The sequence below is a fragment of the Periplaneta americana genome, chromosome 1 (genome assembly GCF_040183065.1).
Source record: "Periplaneta americana isolate PAMFEO1 chromosome 1, P.americana_PAMFEO1_priV1, whole genome shotgun sequence".
Classification (NCBI taxonomy): Eukaryota; Metazoa; Arthropoda; class Insecta; order Blattodea; family Blattidae; genus Periplaneta; species Periplaneta americana.
In genome coordinates this window covers 124,059,847-124,080,545 of record NC_091117.1, presented here as the reverse complement: position 1 = coordinate 124,080,545, position 20,699 = coordinate 124,059,847, and the positions used below count along the sequence as shown (strand labels likewise).

Sequence of the window (20,699 nt, the reverse complement as noted above, 5' to 3'; positions counted from 1 at the left end):
AAGCTACTGAATTTCAGAATTAAATAAAATGTCTGGTTTTCAGGTAGGCCCTACAGCTTCCTGTGAAGCAGACTTGAATAATTATTGACTTATCGACAGACCTTGCTATAAAATGATGATTACTCTTCGAGGAAAATCTCCTGCGGCTTCACGGCTCTCACGAATCAGCCGAGTGCAGCATTGCCTAGTCAAGTAGGATCGCTATCAAAGGGGACTTTGCGGTCGCACATTTTATTTAATTCTGAAATTTAGTAGCTTGTCAGGTAAGTTATAAAGAGAATGCATTTCCAAGTACACCCGAAAGAAAAACCCGTAATTTTAGGACAAACCATTCCCTCTGTAGGCTACAATAAATAAAGATACAGGTTATAGCGCAGTGTTCGAACTTCACTCATTGTTTAGAATGCCTGCACCACTCAAGACACGTACTTACTTACTTACTTACAAATGGCTTTTAAGGGACCCGTAGGTTCATTGTCGCCCTTACATAAGCCCGCCATCGGTCCCTATCCTGTGCAAGATTAATCCAGTCTCTATCATCATATCCCACCTCCCTCAAATCCATTTTAATATTATCCTCCCATCTACGTCTCGGCCTAGCCAAAAGTATTTTTCCCTCCGGTCTCCCAACTAACACTCTATATGCATTTCTGAATTCGCCCATACGTGCTACATGCCACGCCCATCTCAAACGTCTGGATTTAATGTTCCTAATTATGTCAGGTGAAGAATACAATGCGTGCAGTTCTGCGTTGTGTAACTTTCTCCATTCGCCTGTAACTTCATCCTGCTTAGCCCCAAATATTTTCCTAAGCACCTTATTCTCAAACACCCTTAACCTATGTTCCTCTCTCAGAGTGAGAGTCCAAGTTTCACAACCATACAGAATAACCGGTAATATAACTGTTTTATAAATTCTAACTTTCAGATTTTTTGATAGCAGACTAGATGATAAAAGCTTCTCAACCGAATAATAACACGCATTTCCCATATTTATTCTGCGTTTAATTTCTATCCGAGTGTCATTTATATTTGTTACTGTTGCTCCAAGATATTTGAGTTTTTCCACCCCTTCGAAGGATAGATCTCCAATTTTTATATTTCCATTTCGTACAATATTTTGGACACGAGACATAATCATATACTTTGTCTTTTTGGGATTTACTTCCAAACCGATCGCTTTACTTGCTTCAAGTAAAATTTCCGTGTTTTCCCTAATCGTTTGTGGATTTTCTCCTAACATATTCACGTCATCTGCATAGACAAGAAGCTGATGTAACCCGTTCAATTCCAAACCCTGCCTGTTATCCTGAACTTTCCTAATGGCATATTCTAAAGCGAAGTTAAAAAGTAAAGGTGATACTGCATCTCCCTGCTTTAGCCCGCAGTGAATTGGAAAAGCATCAGATAGAAACTGACCTATACGGACGCTGCTGTATGTTTCACTGAGACACATTTTAATTAATCGAACTCGTTTCTTGGGAATACCATATTCAATAAGAATATCATATAATACTTCCCTCTTAACCGAGTCATATGCCTTTTTGAAATCTATGAATAACTGATGTACTGTACCCTTATACTCCCATTTTTTCTCCATTATCTGTCGAATAAAAAAAATCTGATCAATAGTCGATCTATTACGCCTAAAACCGCACTGATGATCCCCAATAATTTCATCTACGTACGGAGTTAATCTTCTCAAAAGAATATTGGACAAAATTTTGTACGACGTCAACAAAAGTGATATTCCTCGAAAGTTACCATAGTTGGTTTTGTCCCCCTTCTTAAAAAAAAGGTACAATTATGGACTCCTTCCATTGTTCTGGTACAATTTCCTTTTCCCAAATAGCAAGCACAAGTTTATAAATTTCGCTATATAATGCACTTCCACCCTCTTGTATTAATTCTGCTGGAATTTGACCGATACCTGGAGACTCGTACTTTTTCAGATTTTCTATCGCAATTTCGACTTCTGAAAGCGTGGGTTCTGGTATAAATGGCTCAGCAGTTTGTATTTCAATTTCGTCCCGATCATTTCTATTTGGCCTATGTACATTTAGTAGTTGCGCAAAATAGTTTTTCCATCTGTTTAGGATTGATGGAGAGTCTGCAAGCAAGTCACCATTTTCATCCTTGATCACGTTTACCCTTGGCTGATATCCGTTCTTAAATTCCTTTATACTCTTATATAAATCTCGAATGTTTTTATTCTTACTATTTGTTTCTACCTCATTCAGTTTTTCCTTCAAGTAACCTCTCTTTTTATTCCTAAGTGTACGACTTGCTTCCCGTCTTTCATTGAAATAATTATCTCTCTTCTCCTCAACTGGATCCTGTAAGAATTTCAATTTTGCCTGTTTCCTTCTTTCTACTACCATGCAACAATCTTCATCAAACCACTCAAGACACGTAGTTATAAAAACACACACGGGTCGAGCTGACACACACGATTCTTCCTCCGTATTTAGGCCTATATGTTGCACAAGAAGCAGGTCATTTCTCGTTCATGTGAAGGAATATTTCTGTTACACCATGTTGTTGAGTAAAGCAAGTAGTAGTGATAAAAGAGAGCCGAAAGGTTGTAAATTATGCAGCCACGTATGACAATTGATATAGAGTATACGAGTCTTTTTGTTATTATTCCAGCATTCTTTATCTTTTATCGGACAAAAGGATGAGTTTTCGTCCTTCGCCAAGAGAAAACGCCCCTTTAACTCGCCGTGACTCGGAAATAAGTAAAGATTTTGAGTAGCGTCAACTTTTAAAAGTTTATAATTTTCATTCTTTCTCACCATTTTTTTTTTCGCTTTGGCTCCAATCTAAAGTGAAAAATAAAAAGTTTGCCGCTTACCAAGTTTTGAAAGTGTAAATATGTATTTTGAACAGGTCACTTAGAAGTTACTATTTTTTCTCTCTTTTTTCGAAAAAGATTTTGATTTTGAATTTTTTTTCTATGCTTTTCTTAGACACTGATCTATCAATCGTAAAAATTACAGCGCGATTGATTGACTGTCATAGGAGCTACGACGTGATAAATACTTAATGGAGAGGGAAACATAAATTAGTATTATCTTCCTTCCTCTCGCTCCGGTATCGCCGTCAGTCTTCGCACTAGACGTCACTCTCACACATAGTCTACAACCGACTACTGTATGGACGAACTTCTCTATTCGAGGATAGAATTCAGTAGAATTATCAGTATCGATCGCTCGACCTGACCCCTTGTGACTTTATAACTCTGTGGTAGAGATGGGATAAACTGTTCTTTTTAAGAAACAGTTTCGACTGTAAATGTTTCATGAACGAAACAGTTCCAAAGAAACAGTTTCATAAGAATATGTTTACAACATCAGTGCCAACTGTTCCAACTGTTGCAACTTCTCATCTGTTTCAGGAACATGTTTCAAAGCCTTTGAATCGTCTTAGATCAGCTGTTCAGTATAGTATTATGACGACGAAAGTCACTCATTTTTCGTAGGTTACTGTTAAAGAATACAGCAAATAACTACAATTAAAAATGAATAGATTTTAGTAAACATAACGCATTTCCATTGGAACCGAATTCGGCCGAATAACAACTCGGCCGTTTACGATCGTACACGGCCGGATGATCACACAACAAGAGAATGCATTGGCGCGTGTCCATTACACTCGCCGAATGACGTTTCGATACAATTCAGATGGGATTTTCTGGTCTCATTCGGCCGAACAGAGTAACACGTGGAGACTGTTTTCATAAATTTCGCCATGAACGCCGAAAACTTAATTAGTTTCTTGTATTTTTTTTTCATTAAAGAGGTGAAATAAAATGTTTAAGGCTTAACAAATTATTATTCATGTAGGCCCACTACTTACCTGAAGATCACTGGCAAACGTTTCTCAGGTGTTAAAACTTCTCTGAAATTTGACCATTTTGAGATTAATGGACGAATTACATTTAAAATATATTGAAATGTATCAACATTCATCCGATAGGAAAAAGATAGCATTATCCTCTAGAAGTTTATTGTGTAGGTATAGATGATGAAACTTACCCAGGCGACACCTTTCTCTAATAAGCATCGGATAGCCTATACCCTATATTTTCATCGTTTCGCCCACCGTCTCCTCATAAGGTAGGGATTGTTCAGTAATAGTAACATGTTCTCCACATTCATAATAATAATAATAATAATAATAATAATAATAATAATAATAATAATAATAATAATAATAATAATAAGGAAATTTTACCATACGAATGGAAGGAGTCCATAATTTGACCTATTTTTCAGAAGGGGACAAAACTAACTGTAGTAACTTTCGAGCAATACCACTTTTGTTAACGTGGTGCAAAATTTTGTCCAATATTCTTTTGAGAAAGTTAACTCCATAAGTAGGTGAAATTATTGGGGATCAACAGTGCGGTTTTAGACTAATAGATCGACTATTGATCAGATTCTTTGTATTCGACAAATATTGGAGAAAAAATGGGAGTATAAGAGAGTTATTCATAGATTTCAAAAAGGCATATGACTTGGTTAAGAGAGAAGTTTTATATAATATTCTTATTGAATTTGGTATTCCCAAGAAACTAGTTCGATTAATTGAAATGTGTTTGAGTGAAACTTACAGCAGAGTGCGTATACGCCAGCCATTAGGAACGTTCAGGATAACAGAGAGGGTTTGTAATTGAACAGGTTACATCAGCTTCTTGTCTATGCGGATGACGTGAATATGTTAGGAGAAAATCCACAAACGATTAGGGAAAACACAGAAATTTTACTTGAAGCAAGTAAAGCGATAGATTTGAAAGTAAATCCCGAAAAGACAAGTATATAGGCTATATTTCGTGTCCAGAATTTTGTATGAAATGGAAATATAAAAGTTGGAGATTTATTCTTCGAAGAGGTGGAAAAATTCTAATATCTTCGACCAACAGTAACAAATATAAATGACACTCTGGAGGTAATTAAACGCAGAATAAATATGGGAAGTGCCTGTTATTATTCGGTTGAAAAGTTTTTGTTATCCAGTCTGCTCTCAAAAAATCTGAAACTTAAAATATATAAGGTAGTTATATTATCAGTTGTTCTGTATGGTTGTGAAACTTGAACTCTCACTTTGAGAAAGGAACAGAGGTTAAGGATGTTTGAGAATAAGGTTCTTAGGAAAATATTTGGGGCTAAGAGGGATGAAGTTACAGGAGAATGGAGAAAGTTACACAACGTTGAACTGCACGCTGTATTCCTTACCTGACATAATTAGGAATATTAAATCCAGAATTTGAGATGGGCAGACCATGTAGAGGGGCAGAGAAGGCCTGACCGCCTTATCTCTACCAGGTTAAATAAATAAATACTACTACTACTAAATACTATTACCATGCAGCACGTATGGGCGAATCCAGAAATGCATATAGATTGTTAGTTGGGAGGCCGGAGGGAAAAAGACCTTTGGGGAGGCCGAGACGTAAACGGATGAATAATATTAAAATGGGTTTGAGGGAGGTAGTATATGATGATGTCCCGCGCCATGGCGTCATGGTCTAAGGCATCTCACCTAGGACTCGTGTTACGGAATACGCGCTGGTTCGAGTCCTCATGGGGGAAGCAATTTTCTCATGAAATTTCTTCCAGTGTATGAGACCGGTGCCCACCCAGCGTCGTGATGCACTTGGGGAGCTATGATAAGTAGTGAAATCCGGTTGCGAATGCTAGCTATAACGGCTGGGGGAATCATCGTGCTAACCACACGATACCTCCATTCTGGTTGGATGATCGTCCACCTCTGCCTCGGCATGTGGGCGTGAGACCAGCAGCCGACTGGTCGGTCTGGGTCCTTCACGGGCTGTAGCGCCACGGATTATTATTATTATTATTATCATTATTATTATTATTATTATTATTATTATTATTATTATTATTATTATTATTATTAGGATATGATGATAGAGACTGGATTAATCTTGCACACGATAGGGACCGATGGCGGGCTTATGTGATAGCGACAATGAACCTGCGGGTTCCTTAAAAACCATTTGTAGCCTATGTATGTATGTATGTATGTATGTATGTATGTATGTATGTATGTATGTATGTATGTATGTATGTATGTATGTATGTATGTATGTAATAAGTATAAACATGTAGCACGAGGACATACAACTGGTAATTGACAGCAGAAGCGTCGGCTCCAGTGGACGATCGATCGGCTCTTCTGCCGGTCGTCCGGTATTCGGCCGTATACGGCCTAACAAATATTCGGCCGTTCACGGTGCCAGTGGACGGCTTGGCTTTAACCCTAGGAGAGTTTAATAACGATAAGACATTATCCGATAATATTTTTTGCGGTATATTAATTAACAGCATTTCAGGGCACCATAAACATATTCTCCTTCAATGGGCAGCTAATAATTATTATTAATATCGGATTTATTAGGAAATTTGATTCGTACATATAAATTGCACGATCCTACACACTGTTGCACGAAGGCCGTGTGGAAAATCTATATTATATCTACTTTCGATTGGAGGTTGATAATAGCTCTACACGTGGTCTTAGCAGATAGCAAAGAGGAGGTAAACTGTTTAGAAAATATTAATTGAACTGTTTACCTCTTGGAACCATGTGGAAAATTGAAGCGATCACTGGAGCAGTGTAACACTCTTTGGAACAATTGGAACAGGTTATTTCACGAAACTGTTCACTTCGCCTCTATTTCTCATCGGGAATTGAAGCGAGTGATGAGCCACTTCTTAAACAGGTGTAACAAATAGCCTACTTGAAACAAGAAGACAGAGTTTCATAATCCACTTTCTTAATTTGGATGAAAGAATGATATTTTAACTGCTTATAGGTCTATTTATTAATATTTTACATAACAAGTTTATGGTGCATCGAACTACAGACACTGCGCTTCTGAATAATCGGTGTTTGCGAGCTGTTCTGCCGAGGAGAGTAGCTTTGCGGTTCTCTAGTCTACACCAACCTATATTTACCCATTTGTTATTAAATGAGAAAAATTCGCTCCGGCGCCGGGGATCGAACCCAGGTCTTTCAGTTCTACACACTGGGCGCACTATTATTATTATTATTATTATTATTATTATTATTATTATTATTATTATTATTATTATTCTGTCACATTGTAGACTACGTGGTCTGTTACAATCTCAGTCAATCGCTATAGCTATTTGTAGCCCTAAATTTATATATCTTTCGACATGTAGGCCTACTTATAAAGTTGTTTTAAAATTTTGTAATAAACTTACTTATTCCTTGCAATTAGGCCTAACGTTTTTCAGCTGAATCTGTAATTTTGAATACATTCCAAATTACTTGCTTTCTTAACAATTCTAAAATATCCAAGTGAATTTAATTCATGGTTTAGAAGGGAATAATAGGCGGTTTGTCTTACGTGTCGTAGTAGTAGGCCTAGTAGTACAGGTAATAGCAGTAGGCCTAATAGCAGCAACGGAAGGAATAAACCGGTAAAATAATATAAGCGACACAGTCGAACATCCACTACAATTTACGGGAATAACTTATTCGAAAAATGAAACAAAATTAATTTGACATTTACTTTGAAATTCTTGGTTAAGCAGTAATTTTAAATATATATTGCTCTACGTAGAAAAAATAATTCATATCATACCTCTCTGTGATGCAGTGTTCGTGGATAGTCTATGTTTCCTGGTATAATTTGTAATCACACTTTAAATATTAGCACAATAATAAGTTAGACGACGCTTCACTTTGCACGCACCGGTATCAGATACGAATGTGACACATGTATATCGTAGATTGAACTGAATTCTGCAGTCTACTAACGACCAATATAAGAAAGACAATGCCATACAACCAGACAACACGTGAATGATTGTGCAATGTTAAGTGGAATTTTCAATATTAAGACAACAGCATTCTGGTGTTATTGTTACTAAGGAATTCTAGCGGGCTGAAACGCAGAACGGCGCTCGACCATTAGTCATTTTACCAGAAACTTGGCTTTTGAGAAAAGCACATTCTACAGCTAGGCTAAGTTTCTTACATTAAATTTAAGAATGACGTCTATAAAGTTAAAAATAAATGTATGCTTCATATTGCATCATATCACCACTATCACCGCCAACACAATAATAATAATAATAATAATAATAATAATAATAATAATAATAATAATAATTATTATTATTATTATTATTATTAATAAATGGTATCAGAGTCTCATATTATTTATGCGTGGAAATGACTAAATATAGATTTTTTTCTTTGTTGTTAACTCTGTCTAGCATCTATTAGTTCTATAGCATCTATTAAGTTGTGCTAACTGACGGAGTTACTTGACAGCAATGTGACGCTGAAACTTGTGTTCAGGTTACTGCCCAGCAACAGTCCTGATATAGGCTATTATATTTCATATTTTTGAAAATTGGCTAATTAATATTAACCCGGTACACTCACAATCATTACAAATTTCCAGACTCTAGACACCCGGCCAATTTTTTCTTCTTCAAGAAAAATTCACCGAGAGCCGAGCCTGGGAATCGAACCCGGGACCTCCAGATCTGGAAGCTTGCTGACAAACAGACCACGGAGGCAGTCAATAAATATAGTAAATCTGAAGAATAAATAATAATAATAATAATAATAATAATAATAATAATAATAATAATAATAATAATAATAATAATAATAATAATAATATCCATGATCATAACACAAAGAATATGAAAATACTGAGATACTCGATTCAATCTCTACAAGAGTGATAAACATGTCCGAATTTTTAACTAAATTGATAATAAAAATACCTGTAGACTGATACTAAAACTAAGAAAAAAACTTAAAATCTAGAAAAAAAAAATATGCCCAAATGTTTAATGAATGCCCAGTTTTATTCACTGTAATAGTCTAGTAATATTTTCTGTTAGGACCTATGCACGATCTCATATCGATGGCTAAGAAGTGATGCGTATTTTGTAAAAGTTATCAATTTCACTTAGTTTGTTATTTAACGACGCTATATCAACTACTAGGTTATTTAGCGTGGATGAAATTAATGATAGCGAGATGGGACCGAAAATCCGTCATGGGATTACCTAACGTTCACTTTATAGTTGAGAAAATCTCGGAAAATACCCAACCAGATCATCAGACCAAGCAGGAATCGAACCTATATTTCCAACTGCAGTTTCGCATTAGCAGGCAAACGCACTACATTCCCACTTTTTCTCCAATATCTGTCAAATACAAAAAAATGTATCTATAAATCTAGAATTAGTTTTTCAAAATTAACGTGACCGTAGCCATTAAGGAACAGAAGAAAAACATATTATCAGGTTTCTATAAAGAAATACTTCTAATTCAAGACTTTAGGACTTAAACAACACAGGAAATTAATTTTCAAAATTGCCGTAACCCTAGCCGCTATGGAAATAAAGCAAAAAAAGGACATAAACTGTTAGCGTTTTCCTTTAACATATAATAATAATAATAATAATAATAATAATAATAATAATAATAATAATAATAATAATCAGACTTAGGATCCGAGACAACTTAAGAATGAAGTGAAGTTACAGTGCAACGGAGTATAGATGGAGTGAGGTGGCGCGTTGAGTTTTGTTTACCTGTGCGTTAGTGTACATACAATCCGGTTCGTGATCAGAGGTCCCTACAGACTCTTCCGTCTCTCCCTACGAAACGAACTCATGCCATCACAGTGCATTTTCAATTTAAAGTGAACAGTTCTTTCGAACTAGTTGCAAGTATATACATGGTTGTTCATTGTAACTCTAACGCCTTCAACGTCGCCAAAGGACATGAAAACTTATGTGCTATGTATCCTACTTTATTTTTCACCGTCACTAGATTTTGCTATTAACAGTAGAATATAACACAGCACATTGACGTTGTTGTTTACATTCACAGTATATCTGTCTACTATGTTAAAGGAACTCTATAGTCAAGTTGTGGGTACATTGGTTGCTAAAGTATCCCGGATCCTAAGCCTGCTTATTACATTATTTTGAGTTGAATTTAAAAAGGTGTAGCCCTCTATCACTCCGATAACATTTTGTAGATACATTCATTATGCTTTTCTGAGTAAAACGTGGTGATTTTTTCTGCAAACAGACGCATACAGAATAGCTATTATTTTCAGATACCATGCACTCCGTAATCCGGAGAGCTGTTTTCGAGGTGTAAGATGTCTACATAGGCCTATATAATATTAGAAACCTTTTCTTGCGGGTTTGCAATTGATAAACGGGCATTTGGCATGTATGCAAGGAAGACAAGAAAATTATATATATATATATATATATATATATATATATATATATATATAGCCTATATGTACAAATAGTGTTGTATGCCTCCTATCCTTCACAAACTCTTGGCTCATGGACAGAAGGTCATAGGACACTATTATACCCATAGACATATAAATAGATTGTTCCTACTGGTAAACTATCTGAGGAACCCAGGAAACGAGGAACAAAGATAATAGACTTTTCAGAGACGTCTTCACAAGAAAAACATCAATAAAAGACACAAATACCGATCTTTTGCTCAGGCTACTTATTTCTTTGGATCATTATATCACCAGCTTAAGGAAATTAAGGAGAGAAAATCAAAGTCGATTTCAAGTAGTGTGCAGTTACTCTCCGAGCCTCCATTATTCGGTGAGTTTAAAACAAAAGATTTTATAGCCTCAAATACAGCAAAGTCATAATAAATATTAAGATTTCACCCAAAAACAATAAAATGACCTCTAACAAAACTCTTAACTACTTTAACCAAAGGATTCACTTATATCCATTGTATAACCGCGGATGCTGGCACAAATTTTATCAATAATAAATCAAAATTTCGCCAAAGAAGAGACTAGCAGCGAGAATACAGATTCTGATGGGAATGCATCCGACTTCTGAACGAGTATGATATGTAGCAATATTCCTTTGTACTCTTTCTATTTAAAGATCATTTCAGATTATGAACATTTTTTCACTGAAATCGAAAAATTTATTACAATATTGGTAATTTTATTTTTTGTAAAATTAGTTGCTTCATTATTAAAAACTTACTCACTGTCAATAATTGAAGCTACATACCAAATTATAAGAAAATTGATCGATTAGTTTTCGATAAATGATTTTTGACCGGCTAGACTCTAAATTACACACTGTACAGAATATAACGCAAGATACATTCGAAGTCGAGTGAACCGCGCTGTACTCTTCAACACAGAACATGTGTTCCTTAACCGGGTGGTAGTAGGGGACAGAATTTTTTTTCACGTTCGAAAAATACATAGCCTAAATACAGCTACAAAACATAACCCTAAATTTGACGGGATGCCACTGGACTGATAACTTTCTTGCTGTGTAAATCCGCGACTTTTATTATTTCTACTGTCCTTCACATCAGTTCATTAATTACTTTCAGACTATTTGTATCCACCATAATTTTAAACAAGTAATTTACTGAAATGATCTACATACTTCCAAAAATTGAATCCATGCTGCAAGCATTCGCCTCACTATTAATCAGCAGAGTTATAAAGGCTCAAAGAAGACCTTCCTCTGGCCACCACGCAATGTGATCAACTGCGGAGCTCAGAACAATAGGTTTAGATACGAATCCGAACTCAGGATTTCGAAGAAAAGGAATAACATAAACGACGATAGTTACCCACATCTTCCCTCTTTATCATGATATAAGACAGAATCCTCCAAAACAATATTATGTTTTAGGCTTTTGGCCAGGAAATCGCGAAAATTTCTCAATATGCGACGAGGGTATTTAGGGTTACACCTTCTCAAAATTCTAAAAGAAAAGAAGAGACGGAAATAAAAGGAAAGAAGTTCAGTTATCTTCATCACAGATGAATGGCCCTTAAAAGCATGTGATTACTTCAATGTGATATTTGTAATATTCTTAAATTAATCAGTTATGGCCTTGGCTCCAGTGGCGGCTCGCCGTAAAAAAATAGGGAAAGTGCTGTTCACATACACAAATGCATAAACAGTTTTACCAATACAATGAGTAGGCCTACTATTCGTAAACTACGTACAATTTTAATAGTTCTATAACACATGCAAACAAAAAAACTAATTTATTTCAGGACTCACCCAATTTCTTGCATACCGAGTCAATCCTCCTATCTTTTAAAGCAGCAAACCTGTCGATGATGTCTTCATAAAATGTCTGAATTTAACTGAGGGTGGGCAGTATACCTCTATGCAAAGCTAGGGGGGAAATGAGGAAAATCTCTCCTGTGATGTAGCATTCCGAGTGAAATTTTTTTAATCTCTTCAAACAGAAAATATTCTTTCATCGAAAAATTTTTTTAAAGTTATTTTATACAACTTCTCTATTGTCTTAGCACTTGTTAAAACAAAGAACAAATGGAACTGTACGTCGTCCAGGATTTAAAACATTTTTCTTGTCCTCATATTTAAGTCTACATAACGGCATTTCTAATAAATAACAAACAATGCTATTTTCGGGATACATATTTCGCACTCATTTATCAATATTTTCTATGTACTGGTACCTAAGTATTTGTATAATAGCACTATAGTGATTAAACATATAATATGCACTATGATGTAGGATTAATACAATATGTACACTTATCATTAATATGCTCTAAATATACTAAATAATAAGTTAATATATACGTACACAGTATTAAACTACATGTTTACATTTACGCGCGCGTTAAACTTTCAAATACAAGAGCTGCAACAAAACTGGCAAGCTCATGGTAGGAAATAATATACGCTGCGGAAAACAACTTTTAAGCTTTGCGAATGTATGTTGGGTGTATTTCTGATAAAATAACATAGAGCTAGCTAATTTACCATTGCAGGAGTGCCTGCTTCGACATAAGGAATGAGGATAGTATTCTCGAGTCAGGTAGTACATACTCTAAAATTTCGCAGCCCTTAAACAATAGCCCCCGGCCTTGGAGACCAGCTGCAACCCTTCTCTACAGTTAGATCTGCAAACTGGTTACTCCACCTACAACAAGTCTGACAGTTCTCCGTAACTGAAAGGCTCAGAAACGCACTTCATTGATACAATTTTTCTTTAGTGCGTGACGTCACGTTACCATGGAAACCAAGTGCTGTATGAGAATGGGAGCCCAAATAATTTCACCTTTACAGTATTGTAAGTTCCAATAGACATCGCTCGGCGCTCGTAACAGTTGTCATTATTCTATTCAGCGGACGGTTACAGGTACTATTTATACAACTAAACACTATCCATAACGACTGAAAATAAAACTTTTTTTTTGTTTTAAAAATATGATACCGGTAATAACTAGAATTAATTATTAGTACGAGATAAAATTGTGTTTTACGCGTAAATAAGTGAAGTCGCACTTCACCTACTTCACCTGAATAACCGCCCCTGCTTGGCTCGTGATCATTTTTGTTAGTGGGGCCAGATATTTCACAAATTTTACGGTCTACGTTAAAAAATGCGCCAAGATTTTTATTTCACTTTAGTTAATTGTTTCTGCTTAAAAATTAGTTCAGCACAATACAATTAAAACTACCAACTACATAATAATGAAAATTCAACATTAAACTCACAAATTTGCAGAATTATTTACAAAGAAAATGTGCTCGTCTGTCATTCTGGCTGGCAAATTTTTCGATGACCCTGTTCTTGAAGTTAGAAATTTGGAGACGCTCCTTATGAACAGAACAGAAAGCCAACGAATTCAGCCATCTTGATCCATGGTGTTTCTGAGAAACGTTTTTATCCTATTTAAGGTGCTAAAACTCCTTAGACCTACTGACTCGGCTATTGAAACAAGTGTTATTAGTGCGATTCGAAGACTTTGCCCTGCCCAATTCAGAGAATGAATCTTCGAAGGAGTAATCCACAAAAATGAGTAAATCACATACAGAGGAAATGTCTTTAAATGTATACCGTAATTTCCATAGATCACTGATAATTCATTAATCAATTTTTCTTTCGAAATTTAAGGACTGTAATTTTTTACGAAAATATTAGCCGGGTCGGTGGGGAACATCCCTGTATGAAGCAAATTTCTATGGATCAAGTATATTAAAGTTGCCAAATATATGTGACTCCAGGAAACGCCCATTGAATTTGTTGATAATGATATCGCATACTTCTTTGGCATCTGCCGACAGGTTTACTTGCCTACCAAGTTTCAGCCTCTTTCTTGGAGGAAACGAATATTCTTCTTCATCATCGACATTTATTTCATAGCCTATCTGTTAGTGTTCTCCCTTATTTCCATTACAGCTGACTCAAAATGTTGTAATGCGTAGATATGCTCAATCTATTTGCAGTTTGCATCGGTATTATATTGTATAATGTAGCTAGCAATCTGTTTAATCAATTAGTCATAAAAGAAATTTAGAAAAAAAAAAAAACGAAAATTCATTATTACTCGTATTTAACAACTTTCTTTTTCTCAGACCAAAATTTCTCTCACTGCTATATCACCTCATTCATTTGAGTCATCTCTCTCTTCAATCCTTTCCAAGCATTTCAATAGCTCCGCTTTATTTTCCTTAACGGAGGCTACAACTCGGGACTGAAAGTTCCATCGTGTTGCTGAAACGGTTGGTATGCGCTTATTGTACTGCACACAGATCACAGGAGGTCACTGCAGTTAGGTGAAGTGGAGAAGAATGTTGTGAACCCATTAATATTTGAAAAAAACAACTTCACTGATTTAATACGTTTTGAACATGCACTTTTTATAACTAAATTAAGTTGGTGGGCGTAGCAGTGAACAAATTTCGCATAAGGAAATGTTTTCTGCAGCAAAGTCTGGACCCCACCCTGGTTTCCACTCATTACTGCAGCACCATCATACGCTTGAGCTATGAGTTTATTTTCTAAATTGAAAGGTTGTAGACTTTGTTTTAGAACCCCGCTCAGACCGTTAACCGTGTCATTGTACCTCTTTGAAAGAAAGAAATCATTCCACAGGTTTACAAACCTTTATGTGCATCAAAATAATAACAAATTAGCTTTTGCAGGTTATGTCTGTTGTTTCGTCAGCCTGCATAGCAACAAAATCTGTAGAATTAATGTCCTGCTTCATATCTTCGATGTATACCTCATACATACTATCTAATCATTAATTTTGTATAGTGTGTGAAGTATATTTAAAAACAGAAGTACTGTTCAAGTGTTCATCCAATACATTATCAAGACTGGCAAGTAAATTTAACAAGTCTAACAAATTTTCCCAATTTGTCGATCACTGATTTTCGTTATGACCCCTCAGTGATAATTCGTGAGTTCCGCAAAATACTAAAGAAACAATTACTCTCCCTAGTAAGTACGACACATGCCTGTTTTTTTGTGACCTGTTCGTTGTGTTTGTGGAATGAAATTTTTACCGCGGAATTAATTTGTGCTGCGATATTTACTGTCCCAAATATTTTAAACTTACAAGCATTTTCTAAATGTCTTGCACTTTCTTCATGTTTTTTGATGCGCTCACTTAAATGTTTTATATCTTTGCATTCTGTTTTTCTACTCGTACCGCACTTATCTCGTTGTCTCGCCTTTGAAATTGAACCTAACATTACTCATAAATTAACGCTGGGCGTTTATTTAAGACAAAATTTAGTAATTCAACTTAATAAATACGAAAAATGTAACTATTTTGACGTAAGGATATGGCGGAACAGTCTATATAAGTTATATGGAAATGTTTGGACCGCAGCGGCGGCCATCTTTGTTTCTGTATTAAGGTCTGAGTATTGAAGACGGTCTCGGCAACATTGCACGCCGCGCACCATGGCAGCTGAGCGCTAAAGTGATTCAAATTGTGGGGCCCTTTGACGCGTGGCCCAAGCTTACAATATTATTTTAGTGTCATACAATCTTTGACGTTTTATTGACACACATCGCGTCAAATTCCGAAATTTCCTGAAACAATATGAATCCAGTACACTGTCCTGAATAAAATTTACGCATTTTAAATGCGAAAAGGAAATTTCCGGAGAAGAAATATTGGTTGGCCCCTAAGGACCGACCGCCCCTGTTTATGATTAATAAGAATTTTATTCTCATACACAGTATCAGTGTCATAGCCAATGGTTTTAATAGACTACATGAGAATATCGTTGTGTTATTTCAGTACAGTATTGTTTCAATAATTTACTAGGCCTACGTATTTCAATATTATTTAACGTTATTTTGTGTAATGTATTCGAACAAATGGGCGTTTAAATCTAAATACAAGAATGTTAATTTAATCGTTTATTACCGTTTTTCAACCAGTAATAGACTATTATTATTATTATTATTATTATTATTATTATTATTATTATTATTATTATTATTATTATTATTATTATTTATAAATCCTGTTAGAAGAACATACTAAGAGTGAAACATAGTAGGGAACCAATACCATAATGAGAAGTTTAAGTAGAATTATATATAATTTTATTGTCAGGCACAAAATTCTGACTGAAAACACCCCTTTCAGAAACAAATTCTGGGTACGCCACTGACTGCGTCGTGAATTTATAATACGGATCCCCGTACAGTGCCGAACGCGTAACAAAGATAAGCTTAAAAATATTATATTCCTATAAAAATGTTATTCAATAATAATAATAATAATAATAATAATAATAATAATAATAATAATAATAATAATAACAATAATAATAAATTATCTGAAAGCGTATATTAGCAAATTCGTCTGTAAGAAAGTACAGGGGGATGGCAGGGGACTGACGATCCCTGGTTAGGATAAGCAGTGTGTAAGGAGGAGGGATGTTTTTGCAGTGGAGGAAAATACATTAATCGTTCTTCAGAAATTGCACCCTACGGTAGAAGCGATCTGTTACAGTGTTACACTATAAGAAAACGACAATGATAACGATAAATAATAAAACTGTTATTCTTGTTTTGCATAATCATTGTTTCTTATTAATACGATTATTTAAAATATATTAAACAATATTAATTAATCAACTACGAAATTTTGTAAATGATACTATTTTGTACTTTACATTTCTCTTTAGCAGCCATTTTGTGTTTACTAAATCTTGGAAGAAACCGTAAACTTAAGTAGAAACAATAAAATTAAAAGCGTATTGTTTTTGTGACATTTTAACTGCTACGACTTACCGGTAACTGTTAGGCCTATGTTGCGACAGCAGTTTCCCTCAAAAACAACACACGCAGGTTTCAATTCACAAGTACGCAGTGTTACGTGGGACGTTATTAATTATTGCTTCGATACTTCATCAGATGGTGACGAGGAGGCAACTGATGTGTGGCAGACCTCGACAGGGGATTAGAGCGACACACGGCACCTCAACTAAGTAGCTCAGCAGCACCCGTCGCTTTTATACATAAAGTGAATTCATAGCAAACATACGATTCCGTTAGTATTTATAACCTCGTACATTAATATCACTAAGTATATTTTAATACACATGCATTTAAAACTTCTGAGCAGCATTCAAAGTATAAAAATCACGATTCCACAACAAAGGCCTGTTTCTCGAGAGAGCAAAGACAGCAAATAAAACAATAAGTCAGGTAATTATTGAATTGTTACTTAATAGTAGGGTCCTGCGCCGTAGCGTCGTGATCTAACGCATCACACCTAGTCCTGACTCAACGTTACGCAACGAGCGCTGGTTCGAGTCGTCATGGGATTCGGCCATTGTATGGGACCGGTGCTCACCCAGGATCATGATGAATTTGAGGAGCTACGATAGGTAAAGTAATCCGGTTTCGAAAACCAGTTATAACGGCTGGGGTCATCGTTCTGACCACACGTCCTGGTAGGATGATTGTTTACTTCTGCTGATGTATGTGGACGTGAGGTTAGCTGGTCGGCATTGGCTCTTCATGGTCTGTTGTGCCACGGTTTATATTTACTTAATAGTAGGTACTTATCTAGTTACCAAGTTTTTAGTAGTCGTGGTCTGTTTTCCCGTAACGTTAAGGCATCTTTCTTTGTTCGATGTTTAGAGTAGACCTTCACATGGTCGGACGCGGTAGAGTGGTGTTGGCACGAAGAATATTACACTATTGACAATAAAAAACACTCATGATTCAACGGAAGGAAATTAACTTGTGACTCTAGTTCATTTATCATCACCATCATATCCAACAGCGTAGCTTACGCTGTAGGCGCGTCTGCCTACTGGTTTGGAGCTGTGATCGGGCGTGGGTTCAGTTCCCGCTTGGATTACTTGGTTGAGTATTTTACGAAGTTTTCCCGAACTGCAAGAAGGATGTGAGGTAATGAAATGACATGGCGAATGCTCAGCCTCACCTCTCCAAATACCTTCTCGCTATCGTTAATTTCATCGAAGGTAAATAACTTAGTAACTCGTAATTGATATAGCATAGTTAAATAACCGTATAAAATCATCATCATCATCATCATCATCATCATCATCATCATACTGAATTTGTTACAAGATCAGGAAGAGAAAAAGAAATTGGCTGGCTCACTGACTAAGAAGAAACTTTCTAATGAAAGATGCACTGGAAGGAATAGTGAACGGGAGAATGTTTGGGCAGAAGAAAATATCAGGTGATAGTCAACACTAAGATATAGGCCTATGGAACGTATGCGGAGACTAAGAGGAAGGCAGAACATAGGTGACTGGAGAATGCTATGTTTGCAGCGTAAGACCTGTCTTCGGGCAGAAAACTGAATGAATAGGTTACAATTCATTCATATTCATAGTGTTCTGCCCAAGGGCAGGTTTTTCACTGCAAACCCAGCATTCTCCAGTCTTTCCTATTTTCTGCCTTCCTCTTTATCTCCGCATATGATCCATATATCTTAATGTCGTCTATCATCTGATATCTTCTTTTGCCAATAATTCTTCTCCCGTTCACCATTCCTTCCAGTACATCCTTCAGTAGGCAGTTTCTTCTCAATCAGTGACTCAGCCAATTTCTTTTGCTCTTTCTGATCAGTTTCAGCATCATTGTTTCTTCATCCACTCTTTCCAACACAGCTTCATTTCTTACTCTGTCTGTCCATTTCACACGCTCCATCCTTCTGCATATCATGTGTAATAGCAGCAAATTTAATGGATCCGTGTGCGGTTACAAACAAAATAATAGAAATATCTCCACTGTATTGTAATTGGACATGTTTGTTCTACCAAATAGCCTATCTGTACATAGTGTAGTATTTGGTTATACACTGTCTCAAGCGTTGATTTTGCACCGTACTAACATGGTCGATTCTATAATGAACGTTTAAAATCATAAAAAGATTTACGGCAGGAAAGTCTAGCAAGGAGAATGATTGTGAAGGTAATTAATATAAACAGAGTGTTAATTAAGTATAGAATATTACTCACAAGGTCTTAAATTTTAATTTTACACAAAAAAAAAAGAGTTTTTTTTTTATAAAAAAGCTGTTGGAGATAAACCATACAATATGATAAGTTACCAGTATTCGAAAAAAATGTTAGTTACTGAGACATACATGGTGTGACAGTGAGCTTTATTTTTTTAATGACATCCTATTTTAAGATTTATCATACATATTCCGATTCTCCATTAAATCTTGCATATGAATACGGAGAAATTTTACTCGTTCTTCCGTTACGTGTCTTTCAAACTTGTTTCATAGACTTCAAACTTGAGACAAATAAGTAGGCCTACGTAAAACAGCCACCTACATAGCAAGTCTAAGCCTTGGATCGGCAACACTGTAAAGAACTGTCAAACGGAGGCCTACGATATAAAGGCATGTGTTTTTATTACTGTCGATTTTTTATGTGGAGGAATTTTATAACATAGGCCAGTGATGTCAAAGCAACCGCATTTTTTCTGACCTTGACGTCGTGCGCGGGCAGCAAGCGCAAAGTATGGAAAGAGGAAGGGTTGTGTACATGAATAAGCAACCTGTTGGATTAAGAAAACAGTGGTGCACAAACTTCAGACGGAACATGAAATTTTATGTCGTTATTTTTATATGGCTGCTTTCTGTTTGATATTATCTATATTGTCTGTAAAACAAAAGTACTAACACTGATTTCTTAATATTGCACTTGTGTTTTAAATGTTAATAACATAATAGAGAGTTAAGAAGGAATATTCACTTAAATTCTATAGTAGTATAATTATACTGTATTAAGTGAATGAAACACATTATTCATAAAGAAAGTGATATTCCAAAGAAAGAGATTGAGTATGACATGATAAGTTGGAATTGATATTGACGGTATCTTTAGCCTTACAAAAGTAATCAATAAACTAATTAAAACAATATTACAGTAGGCTACAAAGAAAAGTTAACTAGGTACTGTATATGTTTTAAGTGTAACTAATATTACATAACAAAACTCTTATCGCATTATGCTTTTAAGGTGATATTAATTGTGAGCAACTTCCTATCATCAGAATATTAAATTATTTTCTCGAAATCTGCCGAAGCTATAGAGCTGACATTTTTACAACACATGGGCACGCATCTTCTGCTTATGATATAACAGTAGCTGTTTTGTTAATTCATTTCCTTACAAACAGTTTCCATGCGAATATTTTCAAAATTTTCAATACACCAGTGGCGTAGCGTCAATGTAAGCTGAAAAGCTCAGCTTCCCCAGTTAATAACTTCATAATAAACCTGCAGTTTATGAACAAAATTATGTATTAATTTTAATACAATTTATATTTACTCGTTAAATGTTGTGATGCGG

At 35.5% G+C, this 20,699-nt stretch overlaps 1 protein-coding gene across 2 annotated transcripts in view; it reads right to left on the bottom strand.

Moving 5' to 3' along the window:
* Nucleotides 1-17,315, bottom strand: part of sage (salivary gland-expressed bHLH) — a 64,344-nt gene extending 47,029 nt beyond the window's left edge. Inside the window, exon 1 of one of the 2 annotated variants that reach the window (XM_069826865.1) lies at nucleotides 17,143-17,315. The gene's annotated coding sequence lies outside the window, so the exon portion shown is untranslated. Of the gene's footprint in view, nucleotides 1-7,639; nucleotides 7,789-17,142 lie in introns of those variants that run through there. The other variant, XM_069826874.1, reaches the window with a different exon arrangement.
* Between the last annotated feature and the right edge of the window lie 3,384 nt (nucleotides 17,316-20,699).